This window comes from Ovis canadensis, chromosome X (assembly GCF_042477335.2).
Source record: "Ovis canadensis isolate MfBH-ARS-UI-01 breed Bighorn chromosome X, ARS-UI_OviCan_v2, whole genome shotgun sequence".
In the NCBI taxonomy this organism is placed as follows: Eukaryota; Metazoa; Chordata; class Mammalia; order Artiodactyla; family Bovidae; genus Ovis; species Ovis canadensis.
In genome coordinates, this window is record NC_091727.1 from 2,185,212 (window position 1) to 2,207,155 (window position 21,944).

Sequence of the window (21,944 nt, forward strand, 5' to 3'; positions counted from 1 at the left end):
TCCTCCGTCCCTGGGATTCTCCAGGCGAGAACACTGGAGTGGGTTGCCATTTCCTTCTCCAATGCATGAAAGTGAAAAGTGAGTGAAGTCGCTCAGTCGTGTCCGATTCTTAGCGACCCCACGGACTGCAGCCCACCAGGCTCCTCCTTCCATGGGATTTTCCAGGCAAGAGTACTGGAGTGGGGTTCCATTGCCTTCTCCCTACGTCAATTAAACAACGCGTAAACCGACTATACATCAATTAAGCAACGCTAAAACATGAAATACGGCCTCAGCGACTCGAAGGGACGTGAGTTTGAGCGAGCTCCGGCAGATGGTGAAGGACAGGGAAGCCTGGCGTGCCGCAGTCCACGGGGTCACAAAGAATCAGACATGATGGAGCGACTGAACTGGACTGCAAACGTGAAAAGAGAGCAAGTACATCCATCCTGGCTACCCTGTGATGGTGGAGGTGCCATGCCAGAGAAACCATGCACCCATTAGGTTTGAAGAGTTCAATGTAAAGCGATCTTGAAATAGTTAGATGGCTTCCCCCTTGATTCCAAGTTTTCAAAGAAAGCACAGAGGAGACCAGAGCTCCTAGGAGAAGCCCTGATTTACAGCTTTCAGAGTAAAGGTCATACTGGTGGAGGGCTGACAACGGTGAAGAACAGACCCTGCAGTCTGCAGTCTCTAGCTAGAGAGTCCTGTCCCTTGTGGACAGAGGAAAGAAATATGCCAAGAAATATGGCAACAAGGCAGTGAGCAACTTTTGTGGCCCGTTTCTATCAGAATGTAGGTATTTTTCAGTCTTCTTTTGAATGCGTTTCTCTTTCACCACCAGTCTCTTTCTATCCCTTCAATTTTCTGCAGTCTCTCTGTTGCTGCTACACATTTGTATACATTTACATAATTGAGACTACTTGAAATGCTCTGTAGCAGACTTTTTCACTTAAAAATCACATCACGAAACGCTCCTTTAATTGATTTCTTGTTGTTCAGCCGCTCAGTCGTGTCCAACTCTTTGAGACCCCGTGGACTGCAGCACGCCAGGCATCCCTATCCTTCACCATCTCTCCGACTTTGTTCAAATTCGTGTCTGTTGAGATTTATAATTGGACACTGAGATTATGTGTAGCAGGTTTGCGTTCAAAATGCTGTGAACCTTCTATAGTAAAGAACACTTGGCTCTTGGGCACATTTCTAACGATAAATTCCTAGGCGTGGAATAAGAGAATTTTACGAAAATAACCATTTCTGAATGCCTTCATTATCATGAATTTCTCTCAAAAATATTGGTGATAGCAATACATATTACATTCACACTGATACACTCTTTGGATTCACTGGTTTGCAAATATAGCAACTGACATTATCAACAGTTAAACTTAAAAATGTATTTCTTTTAAAGCATCAGTGATGGATTCTCAGGTTAATCAGACAGAAGGAGACAGCATTTGATACATATATGAGCACCATGAAACACCACTATATTTCTGAACCAGTAGCTGTAGAAAACAAAATTATTTTCACCATGTTGACAAGCTTAAAACTAACAAGCACCTGAAGCTGCTGACATTATTAATTAATGTCAAGTTTGACCTTAAGTCCTTAGTCTCAGGGTGATCAACATGAAATTCGGGGACTTTGACAACCTCCCCACCTTGGGTGTGAATTACTATGCAACAGTTCTTCAGGTTTAAAACTGTGTCTCCAACTTAATTTCTTATAAAGGGTCAAACTGGTGTTTGTTCCATATCTTTTGGGCTGTGTAAAAATTTCATGTTTTATTTACAATGAGGACATACCATTTATATATATTTTTTCTCCTTGTACCAGTGACCAATCTCCAGTGAAACACGCTTAGCCACAGTCATTTTGCTAAACATCACCCCCGCTCCACCCAATCCAATTTAATCCCAGAGATAAATCCCTGCACCAGCGAAAAAGCTGGCCACGTATCATTGCACACATTTCTTTCACATACAGACATAAAACATACAGAATACTGAATATTCATTGGACGGACTGATGCTAAACTTATAATACTCGCTACCTGATGCTACCTGATGTAAAGAACTGACATATAGGAAAAGACCCTGAGGAGGGGAAAGATTGAAGGCAGGAGGAGAGGGGGGCAACAGAGGATGAGATGGTTGGATGGCATCACAGACTCAATGGACATGAGTTTGAGTAAGCTCTGGGAGTTGGTGAAGGACAGGGAGGCCTGACATGCTGCAGTCCCTGGGGTCGCAAAGAGTCTGACAGGGCTCAACAACAACGATATCATCAGCACACGTCTGATCTAGTGGAGAGATGAGTGGTGTACCATTAATTGTCTGGAGCAGAGATTCTTAACAGGTGCAACTTTGGTCCCAGAGCCTGCAGTAATTTAGCAATGTGGGGGTGCAGTTTAGGTTGTCCCAACTGAGGATGCTACTGGCATCAGGGGGGAAAGAGATCAGAGATGCTGCTAAATATACCCAATCGTGTGCATCTCCCCAACACAGCATAGAATTATCCAGCATCAAACACCACCACTGTTAAAGCCCAGAAACCCTGCTTTAGCACTAAAGCAAAACAAGACATGTGCAAAACACGCTTATAAACACCATATGTCTGTGAGCGTCTATAAAGAGGAGCAAAGGTCTGGGAGATTTCAAAAGACACAGAGGGTGAATATATAGACAGGAAATCAAACTGTAGCTGGATCTTCTTACCTTTGGGTCCTCAAATGAGCAGTCTGAGATTCATGAAAAGATGAGCACTGAAGGTAAAGAAAACCGGATTCAGGGGGCTTGGGGTTCAATGGACTGGGCTTACCTTTGCGGGAGTGCGCGCCCAGAGGTGCGCGGTTGCAAATGGACACTTACTTCCTGGCAGAGTCGCTAAGTGGGCAGAACCTTGTGATCAATGTGAAGCTACGGATGTTAAGAGGGCATTGCATGAGCCCCCGGAAAACGGACACCCAGCGGCAGGCAGACAATGAACCTCAGTCATATTCCAGCGTTTCCCTAGGCAAAGTCCTATTTGTAAGGACAGGAGTGGAGTCAGCATGCTGTCTAACCAACAGGGGTTCCGTAAGAACCTAGGGGGAAGGTTGGGGAGGGAGATGGGAGGGAGGCTCAAGACGGAGGGGACGTCTATGGCTGATTCATGTTGATATTTGGCAGAAAACCACAGAATTCTGTAAAGCAATTATCCTTCAATTAAAAAAAATTCGTAAAATCAGATTGAAAAAAAAAAAAAGTTTTAGACTGAATTAAATCTTAACTAGAGGCAGCAAGGGCTTCCCTGGTAGTTCAGCTGTTAAAGAATCACAGAGGCAGTGAAATCTTTCAAATGGTGCCCCTTATCCAAGGCGGGGCACAGACTCCACCCCAGTGGTCTAATGGCTAAGAGACTCTGTGCTCTCAGCGGCAAGGGGCCTGGGGTTCGATCCTGGGTCAGAAAACCATGACCCCATATGCCCCAAATAAGACTCAGCACAGCCAAATAAATAAATATTTTCTTGAAAGAGCAAGAGTGAAGTCCAGTGGTTAGACGGAAAAGAAGCAGGTTTTCACGTTTCACTTTTCCCTAACGACATGGGTAGAATATCTTTTTTTGCACAGGCATGGTTGAATCTAATGTAGACTTCCTTCCTTCACCTTGCCTACACATTTCAAATTCTTGGTATGTATGATTGCTATGGGCTCAGTGGTAAAGAATCTGCCTGCAACGTAGGGAATACAGATTTGATCCCTGGGCTCGGAAGATCCCCTGGAGAAGGGAATGGCAAACCACTGCAGTAATCATGCTGGGAATATCCCATAGACAGAGGAGCCTGGCGGGCTACAGTCCACAAAGAATTGGACACGACTAAGCGACTAATACTGTCAGTTGTTTTTTCTTTGAGTATAAAACTGAGCTGCAGAGTGTGTACCTGCGCGCGCGCGCGCACACACACACACACACACACACACACACGAAAGTTATACCAAAGCAACGCTCTTCCCATCAACTAGGTAAATGTGAAAGAGGGACCATTGTCATATGATATCATTTATACGTGGAAACTGAAAAAAATGATACCGATCAACTTTTATTTACAAAACAGAAGCAGACTTGGAGACATAGAAAATAAACTTATGGTTACCAAAGAGGGGTGCTTAGGACAAATTAGGAGTTTCGGATTGAGACATACAGACAGCTACAAGATAACCAACAAGGACCCTCCATAAGCACTGGAATTACATTCAATAACCTATAATGGTATAGGATATAAAACAAAGAATTATGTATATTTTGCTTTTCTTTAGCCACTTCAGTTATGTCCAACTCTGTGACCCCATGGACTCTAGCCCGCGGGGCTCCTCTGTCCATGAGACTCTCCAGGCAGGAATCCTGGAGTGGGTTGTCATTTCCTTCTCCAGGGCATCTTCACAACCCCCCAGGGATCAGTCCTGAGTCTCCTGCATTGCAGGCAGATTCTTGACCATCAAGGAAGCCCCAAGGACTGCTATTACCATCTATGAGATTGTCTCATTTTCTGCCCCAAATGGGCTGCAAGGATACATTCCTTTCAAAGCCAACACTTCAAAGACAATAAACCCTATAAGTCTTTGTCATGGACACAGCTTACACTCAGCAGACATAGATGCTCAGCTGCTTGGAAAAGGTCGGATCCAAAAAAATTAACCCAAACCCTACCTGTCTCCTTCTCAAATCTCAGGCTGTAGGCACAAAAGACACTCTCTCCTAGTTTCATATGTAGATTTATATGCAAAACCTGGAATATACTTTGCGTAATGCGCTGATACGCTTGAGTGATTCTGAGCCTAACGTTTTCAATACTGCGGTGAAGAGCTTCATCAAGTTACATGTAAACGTGGTCTCCTACACATGCCTGCTTATTAAGCCCTGTTCCTTAGCCTCCAACGGGTCCAAAAGTGACTGTTTACCCCGAGAAAACAGAGGTCCTTGCTTAGGCACTAAACACAGGACCTGCTCCTCCTTGTGACTTTCCATTCTCTACCACTGATGCTAAGTAATAAGACATACTATATATAGAACACCTGACAGGCCTTTCTGTTGCTGGATTTGCAAGAAAGAATTTGCTTTGTTGCTCACTGGCTAAGTCGTCTCCGACTCCTGGCGACCCTGTGGGCTGCAGCACGCCAGGCTTTCCCGTCTTTCACTACCTCCCAGAGTTTGCTCAAATCAAGCCCAGTGAGTCTCTCGATTTTCATGACTTTACAGGATGCTGTGTGATGGTTACAACTCCGTGGGTGCAATCCAAGCATTTGGCTGTGTGTCTTACGCATCCAAGAGGAGGGATGGAAGAGCCATCAGGCCCGATTTAAACAGGCGTCTGCTACGTTCATACCAGCTTCCGGAATTGAGCTTTTAAGGTTTATTGACACAGTAGATCTGCTTTGAGAAAAAAAAAAAAAATTGAAGTAGAGCTGTTTACAATATTTCAGGTGAACAGCACAGTGTTTCCATTATATATATATGTGTGTGTTTTTTCTGATTATTTTCCATTATAGTTTATTACAGTATGTTGAGTACAGTTCTCTTTGCTATGCAGGAGGTCCTTATTTTTTATACAGTAGGATCTATCTGCTCATCCCAGACTCATGCCCCACTGGTAAGCAAAAACTCTGTTCTCGACGTCTGTGTCTCTCTTTCTGTCTTGATATAGTCACTAGTTTTTTTGCAAGTGATTCAATTGTGTGTATAGATATGTGTATATATATATATATATATAGATAATTCAGTCACTTAAAAAATTTAAACTACATACATACATTTAAAAATACTTCAAAATACACACATTTATTCATATAAAATATACTTTAAAATACATACATACATACACTTATAAAAATACATGTATACATATAGGTATCATATAAATACATATATACCAAGTGAAGTCGCTCAGTCGTATCCGACTCTCTGCGACCCAATGGACTGTAGCCTACCAGGCTCCTCTGTCCGTGGGATTTTCCAGGCAATAGTCCTGGAGTGGATTGCCATTTCCTTCTCCAGGGGATCTTCCCAACCCAGAGATAGAACCCAGGTCTCCCGCATTGTAGACAGACGCTTTACCATCTGAGCCACCAGGGAAGTCCATACCTATAGGTATATACCTATAATCACTGGAAGGCCTAATACTAAAACTCGAATACACTGGCCACCTCTTGGGAAGAACTGACTCATTGGAAAAGACCCTAATGCTGGGAAAGGTTGAGGGCAGGAGGAGAAGGGGATGACAGGGGATGAGATGGTTGGATGGCATCTCTGACTTGATGGACATGAATTTCAGCAAGTTTCAGGAGTTGGGGATGGACAGGGAAGCCTGCAGTGCTGGAGTTCACTGGGTCACAAAGAGTCGGACACAATGGAGCGACTGAAATGAACTGATATACTTATATAATCACACACACACACACACACACACACACACACACACACACATCTTTCCACAAACTCCAGCCCAGATGAATTTGACCAAATATTTTCAAATACAGGAAATTCATAAACTCTTCCAAAAAGGAGAAAAGGAAGAAACTCTCCCCAAATTCATTCCATGAGGACCACACTGCCCTGATACCAGGGCCAGGAGACACCACAAGAAGACTAGCGAAATACCTGATGAACATACACGTAGAAGTCCTCTGTAAAGTCTTACTCATCAAAGGCATGTGTGGTCAGTCGCGTCCGACTCTTTGCGACCCCGTGACTGCAGCCCACCAGGCTCCTCTGTCCATGGGATTCTCCAGGCAGGAATACTGGAGCGGGTTGCCATGGCCTCGTCCAGGGGATCTTCCTGACCCAGGGATCAAATCTGGGTCTCCTGCATTGGCTGGTAAGATTCTCCACCTCTGAGCCACCAGGGAAGCCCCAAATCCCAAATGGCATGGTTCTCTGTGTGTAAAGTAGGCACGTCCTCCGCTGTACTTTAAACCACTCCTAGATTACTTATGGAGAAGGCGATGGCATCCCAGTCCAGTACTCTTGCCTGGAAAATCCCATAGATGGAGGAGCCTGGTGGGCTGCAGTCCATGGGGTTGCTAAGAGTTGGACACGACTGAGTGACTTCACTTTCACTTTTCACTTTCATGCATTGGAGAAAGAAATGGCAACCCACTGCAGTGTTCTTGCCTGGAGAATCCCAGGGACGGGGGAGCCTGCTGAGCTGCCGTCTATGGGGTCGCACAGAGTCAGACACGACCGAAGTGACTTAGCAGCAGCAGATTACTTATAACACATCATATAACATAAATAGCATGTATATAGCTCTAAAGACAATGCAAATGATGGTTAAAGAGTTGCCACTATGTGGTGCTTTTTAGAGCGTTCAGTTTTTTTTTTTCCCCCAAATATTTTCAAGCCGTGGTTGACGGCTCATTGCAGTCTAAACCTAAGGGCACACCCTGCTGCTTTATATGAATACTTCGATGCTTTCTAGAACACACGCTTGCTTCCTTCTACCCTTTATGTATTTCCTCATGTTTCGCATACCTTGACACCCTCATCCACAGTTTATTCTTTGGGAAGTAAAATTCCAAATTGGAAATAACTCACTAAATCATTGAGAGTACTGTTTATTATCACCTGCGACGCCGGAAACAGACCCTCTGGTTTCTGAGTTTCTCTGCATCTCCTTCTCTGTCTGCGCCTGCTTCCTGCTCCCCACCCCCGACACCCGCACGGCTTTCTCTTGTCTCTCACCAACCAGCTTCTAAGCTTCTCTTTGCTTTCCTCTGCTTTAACTTACTGTAAGTTAGTTTAAGGAAGTTTCAGTTCAGTTCAGTTCAGTTCAGGCTCTCAGTCGTGTCCCACTCTTTGCAACCCCATGAATCGCAGCACGCCAGGCCTCCCTGTCCATCACCAACTCCCAGAGTTCACTCAGACTCATGTCCATCGAGCCAGTGATGCCATCCAGCCATCTCATCCTCTGTCTCCCCTTCTCCTCCTGCCCCCAATCCCTCCCAGCATCAGAGTCTTTTCCAATGAGTCAACTCTTCGCATGAGCTGGCCAGAGTACTGGAGTTTCAGCTTTAGCATCATTCCTTCCAAAGAAATCCCAGGGCTGATCTCCTTCAGAATGGACTGGTTGGATCTCCTTGCAGTCCAGGGGACTCTCAAGAGTCTTCTCCAACACCACAGTTCAAAAGCATCAATTCTTCGGCGCTCAGCCTTCTTCACAGAACAACTCTCGCATCCATACATGACCACTGGAAAAACCATTAAGTTACTCTTAAGTTACTCTAAGCTACTCCAAGTAACTCTTAAGTTATTCCAAGTTACCTTAAGTTACTCTAAGTAAGTTTACTCCAAGTTATTCTAAGTAAGTTTAAATTACTCTAAGTTACTCTTAAGCTACTTTAGCAACTCTGTTACTTTAAGTTACTCTAAGTAACTGTAAGTAACTGTTACCCTAATTTTCTTCAAGAGTTACTCTAAATTACTCTAAGTAAGTCTAAGTTACTCAAAGTAACTCTAACAGTGACTCCAAGAGTTACTCTAAAAGTTTCTCTAAGAGTTGCTCTAAGAGTTACTCTAAGTTACTATGAAAGTTACTCTCACCAGGTCCAATGCAGGATACAGGATGCTTGGGGCTGGTGCACTGGGATGATCCAGAGGGATGGTACAGGGAGGGAGGTGGGAGGGGGGTTCAACGTGGGGAACACGTGTACACCCATGACAGATTCATGTTAACGTATGGCAAAACCAATACAATATTGTAAAGTAAAAAAAAAAAATTTATCCAGTGAACACAACAAAAAATGTACAACAGATGTGAACACAAGGTCCACTCATCACAGTGTTAACTGCAATAACAAAATTGTGGAATAATCTTTTTGTTCAACAAAAGGATATAGATTAAAAAAAAAAAAGTTAGTTCAGTTCAGTCACTCAGTTGTGTGTGACTCTTTGCAACCCCATGAATCGCAGCACGCCAGGCCTCCCTGTCCATCACCCGTTCATTTAAACTCACGTCCATTGAGTTAGTAATGCCATCTAGCCATCTCATCCTTTGTTGTCCCCTTCTCCTCCTGCCCCCAATCCCTCCCAGCATCAGAGTCTTTTCCAATGAATCAACTCTTCACATGAGGTGGCCAAAGTATTGGAGTTTCAGCTTTAGCATCAGTCCTTCCAAAGAACACCCAGGACTGATCTCCTTTACAATGGACTGGTTGGATCTCCTTGCAGTCCAGGGGACTCTCAAGAGTCTTCTCCAACACCACACTTCAAAAGTATCAATTCTTCGGCGCTCAGCTTTCTTCACAGTCCAACTCTCACAACCATATGTGACCACTGGAAAAAACCATAACATTGACTAGACCGACATTTGTTGGCAAAGTAATGTCTCTGCTTTTGAATATGCTATCTAGGTTGGTCATAATTTTCCTTCCAAGGAGTAAGCATCTTTTAATTTCATGGCTGCAGTCACCATCTGCAGTGATTTTGGAGCCCAGAAAAATAAAGTCTGACACTGTTTCCCCATCTGTTTGCCATGAAGTGATGGGACCAGATGCCATGATCTTCTCAACAATGCTTAAAAGCTTCTAAATTAATTATTGCCCCTGAAAAGATTCAAACATCTACACGTTACTAATTAAGATTTGTTAATAGATAACATATTACTCCCCAACTAACACAGATTCATGTTAATAAATTAGCAACCTTGAATGATTTTCAAAAACTTTTAGGCAATATAAATTGGATTAGACCCTCTTTAGACATTACAAATTATCTACTGACTAATTTATTTAACACTTTGAAAAGAGATCCTGATTTAAATAGCCCTCATTCACTTTCACAAGAGGCACGAGAAAAACTCTGTTTAATAGAAACTAAATTGCAAAACCAATTTCTCACTCATATGAGACTTGATTTACCTCTAGAATTATTTATACCTCCCTCTCCCCATTCTCCCACAGGACTTCTTACCCAACAAGAATACCCAACAGAATGGATCTATACCCATTTCAGAGGGACAAGGTCACTTACACTCTATCTTGATTTGATCACTCTAATCATTATCAGCGGAAGAAATAGAGCTAAGGCTCTAATTGGCTCCGGTGCTCATAAAATTATAGTACCTATTAATAAATATCAAATCGAGAATGCATTACAAACTTCTACCGATTTTCAAACAACCTTTCTGGAATATTTTGGAGAAATTTCATTTCATTATCCTTCTAACAAACTCTAGAATTTCTTCAAAAATACTGAATTTATTCTCTGTCACATCACAACCTATTTCTCAAACTGATATTTTCTATATAGATGGGACTAAAAACACCAAAGCCTCATTCTGATCTCTCAAAGAATATAAAGTCTTTTATGCTAAATTTCACTCTGCTCAACAAATTGAATTATATGCTCTCAATCACGTTATTCACCTACATTCTTATCCTATTAATATAGTTTCTGACTCCTTATATTCAGTTTTTGTATTAAGAAATATAGAAACTTCTACCATAAATTCTATCATTCTATTATCCAACAACTTTTTCTTGAACTACAATCTGTTGTGAAGAACCGCACTTCCCCTATTTATATTACCTGTATTCAAACACATTCTTGTCTTCCTGGCCCTACGCCTCATGGTAATGAACAAGCTGATAAACTTGTCTCTCTTGCTACTCCTGCAGAGCATCATGCTCTATTACACAATAATGCTGCCTCATTACATCAAATTTGAAAAATTCCATACCGACTTGCTAAAGAAATGATTAATAACTGCTCTACTTGTAGGCCCCTACATCTTCCACCCATCGCACAAAGTATCAATCCTCGAGGATTACAACCCAATGAACTATGGCAAATGGACGTAACTCATTGCCCTGAAGTTTCTCCGTCTTCCTTCTTACATATCTCAATCAGTACAAGTTCTTCTCTTATATGGGCCACAGCTCCCTGAGGTGAAACTACACAACATGTTATTACCCACCTATTAACTGGCTTTACAATAATGGGAACACCTAGTTCTGTAAAAACAGACAATGGCCCTACCTATATTTCTATGCAATTTTAACAATTTTTACAATAATTTTCTGTTAAATATATTACAGGTATTCCTTACAATCCACAAGCACAGGGCATAGGTGAACGAGCACATCACACACTGGAACTACAAATAATAAAAAAAAAATTTTAAGAGGGGAATACACAGGAACGTGTCTATCTTCCTTATCTGTTATGGTCTTTACAGACCAGGACCTGGGGACTGGAGTCAATGCAAAGAAGGGGAAGAAAAGAAGCACGCAGGGCACCCAAGTCCCCAGTGAAACAAGGGTACTTTATTTGCAGAAATGCATGCTTATAGATCTTCAATAAAATGATTACTCAGCCATTAAGAATGAAATTCCATCAGTTGCAACAAAATGGATAGTCCTGGAAGTAAAATATCACTGAAGAGAGTGCCTGAAGGGAGTCACTGAAGGGAATCCAAGCAGGTGCTCTTTCCCAGGATCTCAGTCCTGAGAACCACGTGCAGCTCTGCTCATTCCTGTTTTCCAGAACTGATAAGGAACAGAGAGTCCTTGAGAAATAGCACTCAAAGGAAGGAAATGCAACATACTGGATCCCTTAAAGTTGAACATCCTCTGACAATTTCCCTTTTTCTATTTTTTCATAATTGGTGATGACTGCAGATACTTTTGTGAAAAAGGCCTTGACCAATTGAGTTTGCTTAGTTTGAACAATTTTAGTTGAAAGGCATTGGTATACTACAAATATAATCACCAGGATAATTATCAGCGTTATAGCTCCAGATCCAATACTAAGTGTAATGCTTTGAAACCATGCTCGAGGGTCTGCTGCTGCCGCTAAGTTGCTTCAGTCGTGTCCAACTCTGTGCGACCCCATAGACGGCAGCCCAACAGGCTCCCCTGTCCCTGGGATTCTCCAGGCAAGAACACTAGAGTGGGGTGCCATTTCCTTCTCCAATGCATGAAAGTGAAAAGTCAAAGTGAAGTCGCTCAGTCGTGTCCGACTCTTAGCGACCCCATGGACTGCTGCCCACCAGGCTCCTCCATCCATGGGATTTTCCAGGCAAGAGTACTGGAGTGGGGTGCCATTGCCTCGAGGGTCTAGCCCAGATAATTGATCAGCTAGCTGTTCCACTAAGGTTTCCAAACTGTTCCAAGAGAGTAGACTCTTAGAGAAGGTTTCAAAGGTTTCCTTTTGTAATAATTGTACATTTAACGAAGCATTATCATGTATGTCTTACAAATTAAATTTGATTTGTTCCCAATAGTAGGCACTATAGTTGAACCGAATAGGAGTAGTACAAAATTGAGGAGCATTCCAGTCACATTTTAGTATAATTTGTTTTTGTAAATCTATTAGTTGATCTCTGACCCATTGGATGGCTGTTTTTATTTCCTGTATTTCATCTTGAACTTCCTCATTTATCTGAGCCTGAGTGGTCCACACAGTATGAGCATCTTTGGTCCACTTTTGAATAAAGTTGTGTGTTTGAACTGAGGTTTGTAAAGCAGTGTCTGCGACAGCGGCAGTCGTGCAAATGGCTATTAATCCCCAAATGCCAAGAATTAACCATCCAATGAATCGTTTAGATCACTGAAGTAATTTAGTAAGTAGCAGGGAGGCAAGTCCTGCCATGGGATCCTCTTTGCAGGGTCGCTGGAGCTCTACTGGCAACCATAGATTACGTCGAGATTGAAGAATCCAAAGGGATTCGTTTTGCAAAGAAACAGAGGAATTAAGACAAGTATACAATTTACACAAGTCATAGAATGTAAAGTCTTATTAAACTGCAAGTTCCCCATAGCTATAACAAACGGAAGGGGAACACAAGCTTGTATGAAATATGAATGATTCTAACAAAAGGAAGCGTTACTATGACTGCGGCTGGTCCCCACGAAATATCCAGTCCAAGTTCCAAGTTCTTCGGTGCTCATGGCAAGTTTCCGGATTTCCATTGTTCAGGCCCAATCCATTTATTGAGGACGATTTGAGGGCGATGGGGTGCCATTCCACTGTCAAGCCAGCAAGAAGTGCTTTGTCATGTAATGTTCCATCTTAGTATAACCTTCTATGCTACTTGAGTAGCATAATCACACACAGCGCTGTTAATATCATCTGAGCAGTTAGACAACCACATACCATGGGGTCCCCAACCAAAAATGGTGTAATTGGCCACAAACATTAATTTTCCTGATTTAGCTTGACATCTGGAGTATATTTAAAGTTCTTATATGTAAACCCTTTGCATAATGATTTTTGTCCTTTTCCCGGAGTTTCAGTAGTGATGACATGGTTCTCATAGAAAGAAAGGGCAGTAAACAGTCCAAGCAATGTCTGAAAGTTCTTCTTTGGAGGCGGAATGAAAGCCCATGTTTGTCAGCTAATGCATAATTCTCCTGGACTCATGCATAGAGGAAGGACTTCATACCCGAGAGAAATATTAATTAGCCTCCCTTCTACCTCAGGATGAAAGGGCCCCTCCAACCTCTGAGGAGGAGGCATACGTACTGAGTCATTGGTGGATACAATTCGTTATCTGTCCATTCTACAACCTGCAGTAAAGGGGGGTTGGATATATAGGCCCAGTAAGTATGATTAGTTAATTCAGCTTGAGCAGGGGAGGCAAAGGCAAGCAAAGCAAGCATAGCCACAAAAATATTTTCTGGATTCCGAGGCATTCCCTATTGAGAAACAAGATTTTCAGCTTGATTAGTAAGGGTTTTTATTTGTCCCCAAGTAGGGAGATCTTGAGGTCGATGACGTCGAGGGTGGTGCTTCTTGGAAATTTTTAGAGCCGCCATGGCCTGTGTTGGAATTTTTTCATCACGGGGGTTTTGACTTTTCACCTTTATTTTGAACACCGGAGGCTCCCCTGGGGCAGATCTTCCAAAGAAGCCAACTGAGTTCGTTGGATACATCTGGAGAAATACAAACATACCCCTTTCCCTGTAAGATTAATTTCCCAGATTTCCATCACTTACTTGATACCAAATAAGGCAGAGGAAGACAGTTCAGTTCAGTTCAGTCGCTCAGTCGTGTCCACCTCTTTGCGACACCATGAGTCGCAGCATGCCAGGCCTCCCTGTCCATCACCAACTCCCAGAGTTCACTCAAACTCATGTCCATGGAGTCGGTGATGCCATCCAGCCATCTCATCCTCTGTCGTCCCCTTCTCCTCCTGCCCCCAATCCCTCCCAGCATCAGAGTGAACTGAGTCAACTCTTCGCATGTCCATGGAGTTGGTGATGCCATCCAGCCATCTCATCCTCTGTTGTCCCCTTCTCCTCCTGCCCCCAATCCCTCCCAGCATCAGAGTCAACTGAGTCAACTCTTCGCATGAGGTGGCCAAAGGACTGGAGTTTCAGCCTCAGCATCAGTCCTTCCAATAAATACCCAGGACTGAGCTCCTTTAGGATGGACTGGTTGGATCTCCTTTCAGTCCAAGGGACTCTCAAGAATCTTCTCCAACACCACACTTCAAAAGCATCAATTCTTCGATGCTCAGCTTTCTTCACAGTCCAACTCTCACATCCATACATGACCACAGGAAAAACCATAGCCTTGATGAGATGACCTTTGTTGGCAAAGTAATGTCTCTGCTTTTTAATATGCTCTCTAGGTGGCTCATAATTTTCCTTCCAAGGAGTGAGCATCGTTTAATTTCATGGCTGCAATCACCATCTACAGTGATTTTGGAGCCCCCCCCCCCAAAAAAAAATTTAGTATAAAAGTCTTTATATTCTTTGAGAGACCAGAATGAGGCTTTGATGTTTTTAGTCCCATCTGTATAGCAAACATCAGTTTGAGGTATAGGTTGTGATGTGACAATGTGAGGGATAATTCAGTATTTTTGAAGAAATTCCAGAGTTTGTTAGAAGGATAATGAAATGAAATTTGTCTAAAATATTCCAGAAGGGCTATTTGGAAATCGGCAGAAGTTTGTAGTGCATTCTCAAATTGAGATTTATTAATAGGTATTACAATTTTATGAGGATCGGAGCCAATTAGTCTTAGTTCTAATTATCCCATTGATAATTATTAGAGTGATCAAATCCAGATGGGGTGTAAGTGACCTTGTCCCTCTAAAATATGTATAGATCCATTCTATCGAGTGTTCTTGGGCAAGAAGTCCGGCTGTGGAATGGAGAGAAGGGAGTATAAAAAACTCTAGAGGTAAGTCAAGTCTAATACAAGTAAGAAACTGTTTTGCAATTTACTTTGTATTAAAGGAGGAGCACTTGGGGTAGGGTTGGTGGGGAAATTTTGAAATATTTTATGTTGTTCTAATTGAGCCTTTTGTAAAGTTTCATCATCGAATTCATATTCATGTAACAAGCGTTCCGCCTCTTGTCAAATATCGGGGGGAGACTAGAATTACCTTGAAATGGCAGAATCCCAGCTTTAATAAGAGCCCATAAGGACCAGAAATCTATTGGAATAGTTCTTCCCTGTCTTGAGGCTCGTTTAACATTCTCTTTAATCTGGTTCCAAATTTCTAAATTGAAACTGCCTTCACTGGGGAACCAGGGATTATGTTCAACCACTGTTTGGAGATAAAGCCTCTATTCGCTGATGTGAAACCAAAAGTCCTTGAACTTTAAATAAATGATGAAGTACAAAAGTGGTGGGGCTTTCCAGCCGTTTGTCCCATATCCCCACACTTAGCAACCTCCGTAGGTGCAGTCACTCCGTCCGCTTGCCAAGGGCATTCTCCAGGTCCCTGTTCGGGCACCATTTTTTACGGACTTTACAGACAGGTACATGGGGACTGGATTCGATGAAAAGAAGGCAAAGGAAAGAAAGACATGGGCACCCAAGTCTCCAGTGAAACAAGGGTACCTTATTTGCAGAAATGCATGCTTCTATACCTTCAATAAAATGATTACTCCGCCATTAAGAATGAAATTCCATCAGCTGCAACAAAATGGATAGTCCTGTAAGTAAAAGGTCACTGAAGAGAGTCACTGAAGGGAATCCAAGCAGGTGCTCTTTCCCATGATCTCAGTCCTGAGAACTGCGTGCAGCTCTGCTTGTTCCTGTATTCCAGGAACTGGTAAGGAACAGAGAGTCCTTGAGAGACGGCACACAAAGAAAGAAAATGCAACGTATTGGATCCCTTCAAGTTGAACGTCCCCTGACACTTATCAGACTTTACTAGATTCCAACGCAATATAGTCTTTAATCCTATAACTATTGTTAATACAGGCTTATTTGTTTTAAATTTTTTAAACTTACCACAAGGAGATATTTTGACAAAAGCAGAAAATCATTTCGAAGCATTGAAGGATACCTCCCTTCCTCTGCCCATTTGGTATCAAGACGGGTTGATTAAACAATGGAAATCTGGAAAATTAATATTACAGGGAAAGGGGTACGCTTGTGTTTCTCCAGATGTGGTCAACGAAATCAGCTGGCTGCCTCTTCGGAAGATCCGCCCCAGGGGAGCCGCCAGCATTCAAGACAGGGAAGAAATGGCGAAATCCCCAGGAGGAGGAGTTTCCAGTACAAGCCATGGCAACTTTAAAAATTTCTAAGAAATGCTGCACTCAAGGTCATCGACCTTATGATCTCCCCACTTGGGGACAGATAAAAACCCTGACTAATCAAGCTGAAAATCCGGCTTCTCAACAGGGAATGCCTCGGAATCCAGAAAATACTTTTGTCGCTATGCTTGCTTTGCTTGCTTTTCCTTCCCCCGCTCAGGCTGACCTGATTAATCACACTTATCGGCGTTATATATCTAACCCCGCTTTATTGCAGGTTGTAGAATGCACAGCTATAGGACTGGTCGTATCCAGTAATGACTTACTACATATGCCTCCTCCTTGGAGCTTGGAGGGGCCCTCTCATCCTGAGGAAGAAAGAAGACTAATTAACATTTCTCTAGGCTGTGAAATCCTTCCTTTATGCATGGGCCCAGCAAAATTATGTATTACTGTTGGTCAACAAACGTGGGCTTTCATCTTGCCTCCAAAAATGAACTTCTGCACATTTTTCAGACTGTTTACTGCCCTGTCCTTTTATTAGAACCATGTCAATACTACCAAAACTCCAGGAAAAGGACAAAAGTTGGAATGTTAGGTGTTTATTATAAGGATTTAAAATATACTCCTGTTTATTGAGAGAGATGTCAAGCTAAATCACGGAAATTAATGTTTGTGGCCAATTACACCATTGTTGATTGGGGACCCTATGGTATGTAGCTATCTAACTGCTCAGATGATATTAACACTATTATGTGTGATTATGTTACTCAAGTAACATGGAAGATTACCAACAGTTCAATGGACAAAGGACTCCTTGTCTGGCTTGATGGCAGAATGGCACCTCCTCGCCCTCAAATTGTCCTCAATAAATGAATTGGGCCTGAACAATGGGACATCTGGAAACTTGCTACAAATACTGAAAAACCTGGAACTTGGACTGGATATTTCACAGGGACCAGTCATAGTCATAGTAACTATTCCTTCCATTATAATCATGCATATTTTATACAAGCTTGTGTTCCCTTTCCTTTTTTTATACCCATAGAAAACTTACAATTTAATAAGACTTAACATTCTGTGACTTGTATAGATTGCAAATTGTATCCATGTCTTAATTCCTCTAAAAAAATGAACCCCTTTTGAGTCTTCGATCTCGACGTAGTCTGTGGTTGCCAGTAGATCTCCAACGACCCTGGAAAGAGGGTCCCATCGCAAGACTTACCTCCCAGTTACTCACTAAATTACTCCGACGATCTAAGCAATTCATCAGATGATTGATTCTTGGCGTTTGGGGGTTAACAGCCATTTACACCATTGCTGCTGTCACAGACATTGCTTTACAAACTTCAATTCAAACACAGAACTATTCAAAACTGGACTAAAGATGCTCATTCTATATGGGACATAGGTTCAGATAGATGAAAAAGTTCAACATAAAATTCAGGATTTAAAAAGAGCCATCCAATGGATTGGAGATCAATTAATAGATTTACAAACACAAGTATTATTAAATTGTGATTGGAATTGTACTCAATTTTGTATCCCTCCTCTTTGGTTCAACCATAGTGCCTACAACTGGGAGCAAATCAAATTGTATTTGCAAGATACACATAATAACACTTCCTTACATGTACAGCCTGTGGCCACCATCTTGAATTGAGTGTCGTGTGCAGCACGTGTGCACACCGCCCTCTGAACTGAGGTATCTGTGCAGTCATTTTGCACCAAGAACTCTGGCTTAAGGTCTGAAACGTTTGAAATCTCAGCATGTGACTATGAGTGAGTGAAACTAAGCACAGAGAAAAAAGGAAAAAAAAAAAAAAAACAATGGGGTGGGGGTATGGATTTGATTCTCGGTTGGGGAACTAACTGCTCTGTCGTCAAGCTGCGACAGCACAGGAGAGGCCTAGAGGAGCTACTGCACGTCCAAGGTCAGGGGCGGCAGCCAAGAGGAGCTATCCCACATCTGAGGTCAGGGGCGGCGGCCGAGAGGAGCTACCCCATGCCCGAGGTCAGGGCGGCCAAAATGAGCAACCCTACGTCCAAGGAGGGGTGGCTGCATGAGTGCAGGAGGGCCGAGAGGAGCTACTCCATGTTCAAGGTCAGGACGGCCGGCCGTGAGGAGATACCCCTCGTCCAAGGTAAGGAGCACCGGCTGCATTTTGCTGGAGCAGCTGTGAAGAGATACCCACATCCAAGGTAAGAGAAACCCAAGTAAGACAGTAGGCACTGAGAGACGGCATCAGAGGGCAGACAGACTGAAACCACGATCACAGACAACTATCCAGTCTGCTCACACGGACCACAGCCTTATCTAACTCAATGAAACTAAGCCATGCCGTGTGCGGCCACCCAAGATGGGCGGGTCGTGGTGGAGAGGTCTGACAGAATGCGGTCCACTGGAGAAGGGAATGGCAAACCACTTTAGTATTCTTGCCTTGAGAACCCCATGAACAGTATGAAAAGGCAAAATGATAGGATACTGAAAGAGGAACTCCCCAGGTCAGTAGGTGCTCAATATGCTACTGGAGATCAGTGGAGAAATAACTCCAGAAAGAATGAAGGGATGGAGACAAAGCAAAAACAATACCCAGCTGTGGATGTGACTGGTGATAGAAGCAAGGTCCGATGCTGTAAAGAGCAATATTGCATAGGAACCTGGAATGTCAGGTCCATGAATCAAGGCAAATCGGAAGTGGTCAAATAGGAGATGGCAAGGGTGAACGCTGACATTCTAGGAATCGGCGAACTTCTGGAATGGGTGAATTTAACTCAGCTGACCATTACATCTGCTACTGCAGGCAGGAATCCCTTAGAAATGGAGTGGCCATCACGGTCAACAAAAGAGTCCGAAACGCAGTACTTTGATGCAATCTCAAAAACGACAGAATGATCTCTGTTCGTCTCCATGGCAAACCATTCAATATCATGGTAATCCAAACCTATGCCCCAACCAGTAACGCTGAAGAAGCTGAAGCTGAATGGTTCTATGAAGACCCACAAGACCTTTTAGAACTAACACCCAAAAAAGATGTCCTTTTCGTTATAGGGGACTGGAATGCAAAAGTAGGAAGTCAAGAAACACCTGGAGTAACAGGCAAATTTGGCCTTGGAGTACGGAATGAAGCAGGGCAAAGGCTAATAGAGTTTTGCCAAGAAAATGCCCTGGTCATAGCAAACACCCTCTTCCAACAACACAGGAGAAGACTCTACACATGGACATCACCAGATGGTCAACACCAAAATCAGACTGATTATATTCTTTGCAGCCAAAGATGGAGAAACTCTATACAGTCAGCAAAAACAAGACTGGGAGATGACTGTGGTTCAGATCATGAACTCCTTATTGCCAAATTCAGGCTTAAATTGAAGAAAGTAGGGAAACCCACTACACCATTCAGGTATGACCTAAATCAAATCCCTTATGATTATACAGTGGACGTGAGAAATAGATTTAAGGGACTAGATCTGATAGAGAGAGTGCCTGATGAACTATGGATGGAGGTTCATGACATTGCACAGGAGACAGACATCAAGACCATCCCCACGGAAAAGAAATGCAAAGAAGCAAAATGGCTGTCTGAGGAGGCCTTACATATAGCTGTGAAAAGAAGAGAAGTGAAAAGCAAAGGAGAAAAGGAAAGACATAAGCATCTGAATGCAGAGTTCCAAAGAACAGCAAGGAGAGATAAGAAAGCCTTCCTCAGCGATCAACGCAAAGAAATAGAGGAAAACAACTGAACAGGAAAAACTAGATATCTCTTCAAGAAAATCAGAGATACCGAGGGAAGATTTCGTGCAAAGATGGGCTCAATAAAGGACAGAAATGGTATGGACTGCTGGGAGCCAGCATGGGGAATCCCGCCCATGGCAAAGGTCATGAGGAAGGGGCCTGACATGCAAAGGCGGGATCAGGCCTCGCGGGGGCCCCCTGGAACTTCTCGAGCATCTACTCCAAAACCAGAATGTCTGTCTTATTATTTTATGACTTTCACCAACTCCTATGACATTAACAGGGGGCTATCCTTGACCACCTTCCTCTGGAAAAACTTAACTTAGAGCTCCAGTTAACAGTCTCCTGCATATGAAAGGAGTGTCTCAGCTCAAACCCCTCTGATGGCTCTCTAACATGCCTGACAGGTTTACCCGGACTTTTACAGCTAAGCATGTGATTGTTTATAGCCCCCCAACCTCGAGAGGCACGGGAAGCTTAAAACATCTTAAAGATATTAAAGTCTTTTTAAAGAGCTAAGAATTACATTGGTGAAGGGTTTCATTGTTGAGTTAATGATTGCCACCAGGCCTCCATATCCTTTATCTTTTAGGCACCTGGAGGATATTAATCAATGTAATTGGGATGTAGAAAAAGGAATATAGTTGTTTTGATATTAGCAATACTAGACTTTAGAGTTAATGAATTTTCTCTTTGTTATAAATTACTATACTCCTCTTTCTTTGTTATAAATTGTTGTGTCCTTGCTATGTAAGAATGTAACCTTAATTAGTGCTTTCTGAGAGTGGCACCAGACTTTAGTAAGAACTTTTAAGGCAAATAAGTTTTCTGGTTGACAGACCCTTATCAGAAAAGGGCCATAAAATGCTAATAGGCCTCCTGGCCAGAAGATGATGCAAATCACCTCTAAGACCTGTGTATACAGCTAGGTATGCAGAGAGAAAGCCTGGTCTCGTTAAGGGTCAGGGCTGCTGACCCTGCATGACTTTGTATTATCCATTGATCTCTATGTACAACTTGAAGTATAAAAGCTTTCCTGGAAAACAAAGAGACGGACCAGTTTCTCGGAAATCTGGCTCCCCCTGTGTCTTCTTTTCTTACTCTATTTTCTGGTTGATTCCCTTCTGGAGCATAGAGGCTCGCTGTGTCTACTTATTACCTGGGCTTCTAAGACCCACGCGAGAGGGAGCCCAAGGTGGGGTACCTCCGCTATTCAAGTGGGCGCCTGCGGCCCTACGTAGATGGTGCAAGTCCCTTGTCTCGGGGCTTTGTTGGCTTTCTATGTAAACCAAGGAATACAGCCTCTTTTTCTCCTCTATTTTCTCTCCTCTCTCTCACTACACTATTCTTCCCTAATCTCTCTTTATATCTCTAATTAAATAATTCTTTCCTAACCGCCGACTCCGTCCCTGTTTCGAATTACCCTGGATCCACCAGGGCTGGACCCCGGCAATGGACCTAACAGAAGCAGAAGATATTAAGAAGAGGTGGCAAGAATACACAGGAGAACTGTACAGAAAAGAGCTTCACGACCCAGATAATCACGATGGTGATCATTCACCTAGAGCCAGACATCCTGGAATGTGAAGTCAAGTGGGCCTTAAAAAGCATCACTATGAACAAAGCTAGTGGAGGTGATGGAATTCCAGTTGAGCTGTTTCAAATCCTGAAAGATGATGCTGTGAAAGTGCTGCACTCAATATGCCAGCAAATTTGGAAAATTCAGCAGTGGCCACAGGACTGGAAAAGGT

The 21,944-nt window shown here is 42.9% G+C and overlaps 1 protein-coding gene across 24 annotated transcripts in view; it reads right to left on the minus strand.

The window, feature by feature from the left end:
* The window catches only part of LOC138431382 (zinc finger protein 665-like), a 170,773-nt gene that overhangs the window by 123,755 nt on the left and 25,074 nt on the right, over nt 1-21,944 (minus strand). For 10 of the 24 annotated variants that reach the window (XR_011446275.1, XR_011253659.2, XR_011253660.2 and 7 more), the window contains exon 5: nt 2,700-2,746. The exons of 12 other annotated variants lie outside the window; for them this stretch is intronic. The gene's annotated coding sequence lies outside the window, so the exon portion shown is untranslated. Of the gene's footprint in view, nt 1-2,699; nt 2,747-4,023; nt 5,392-7,558; nt 8,208-21,944 lie in introns of those variants that run through there. 2 more of the 24 variants (XR_011446274.1, XR_011446280.1) reach the window with 2 other exon arrangements.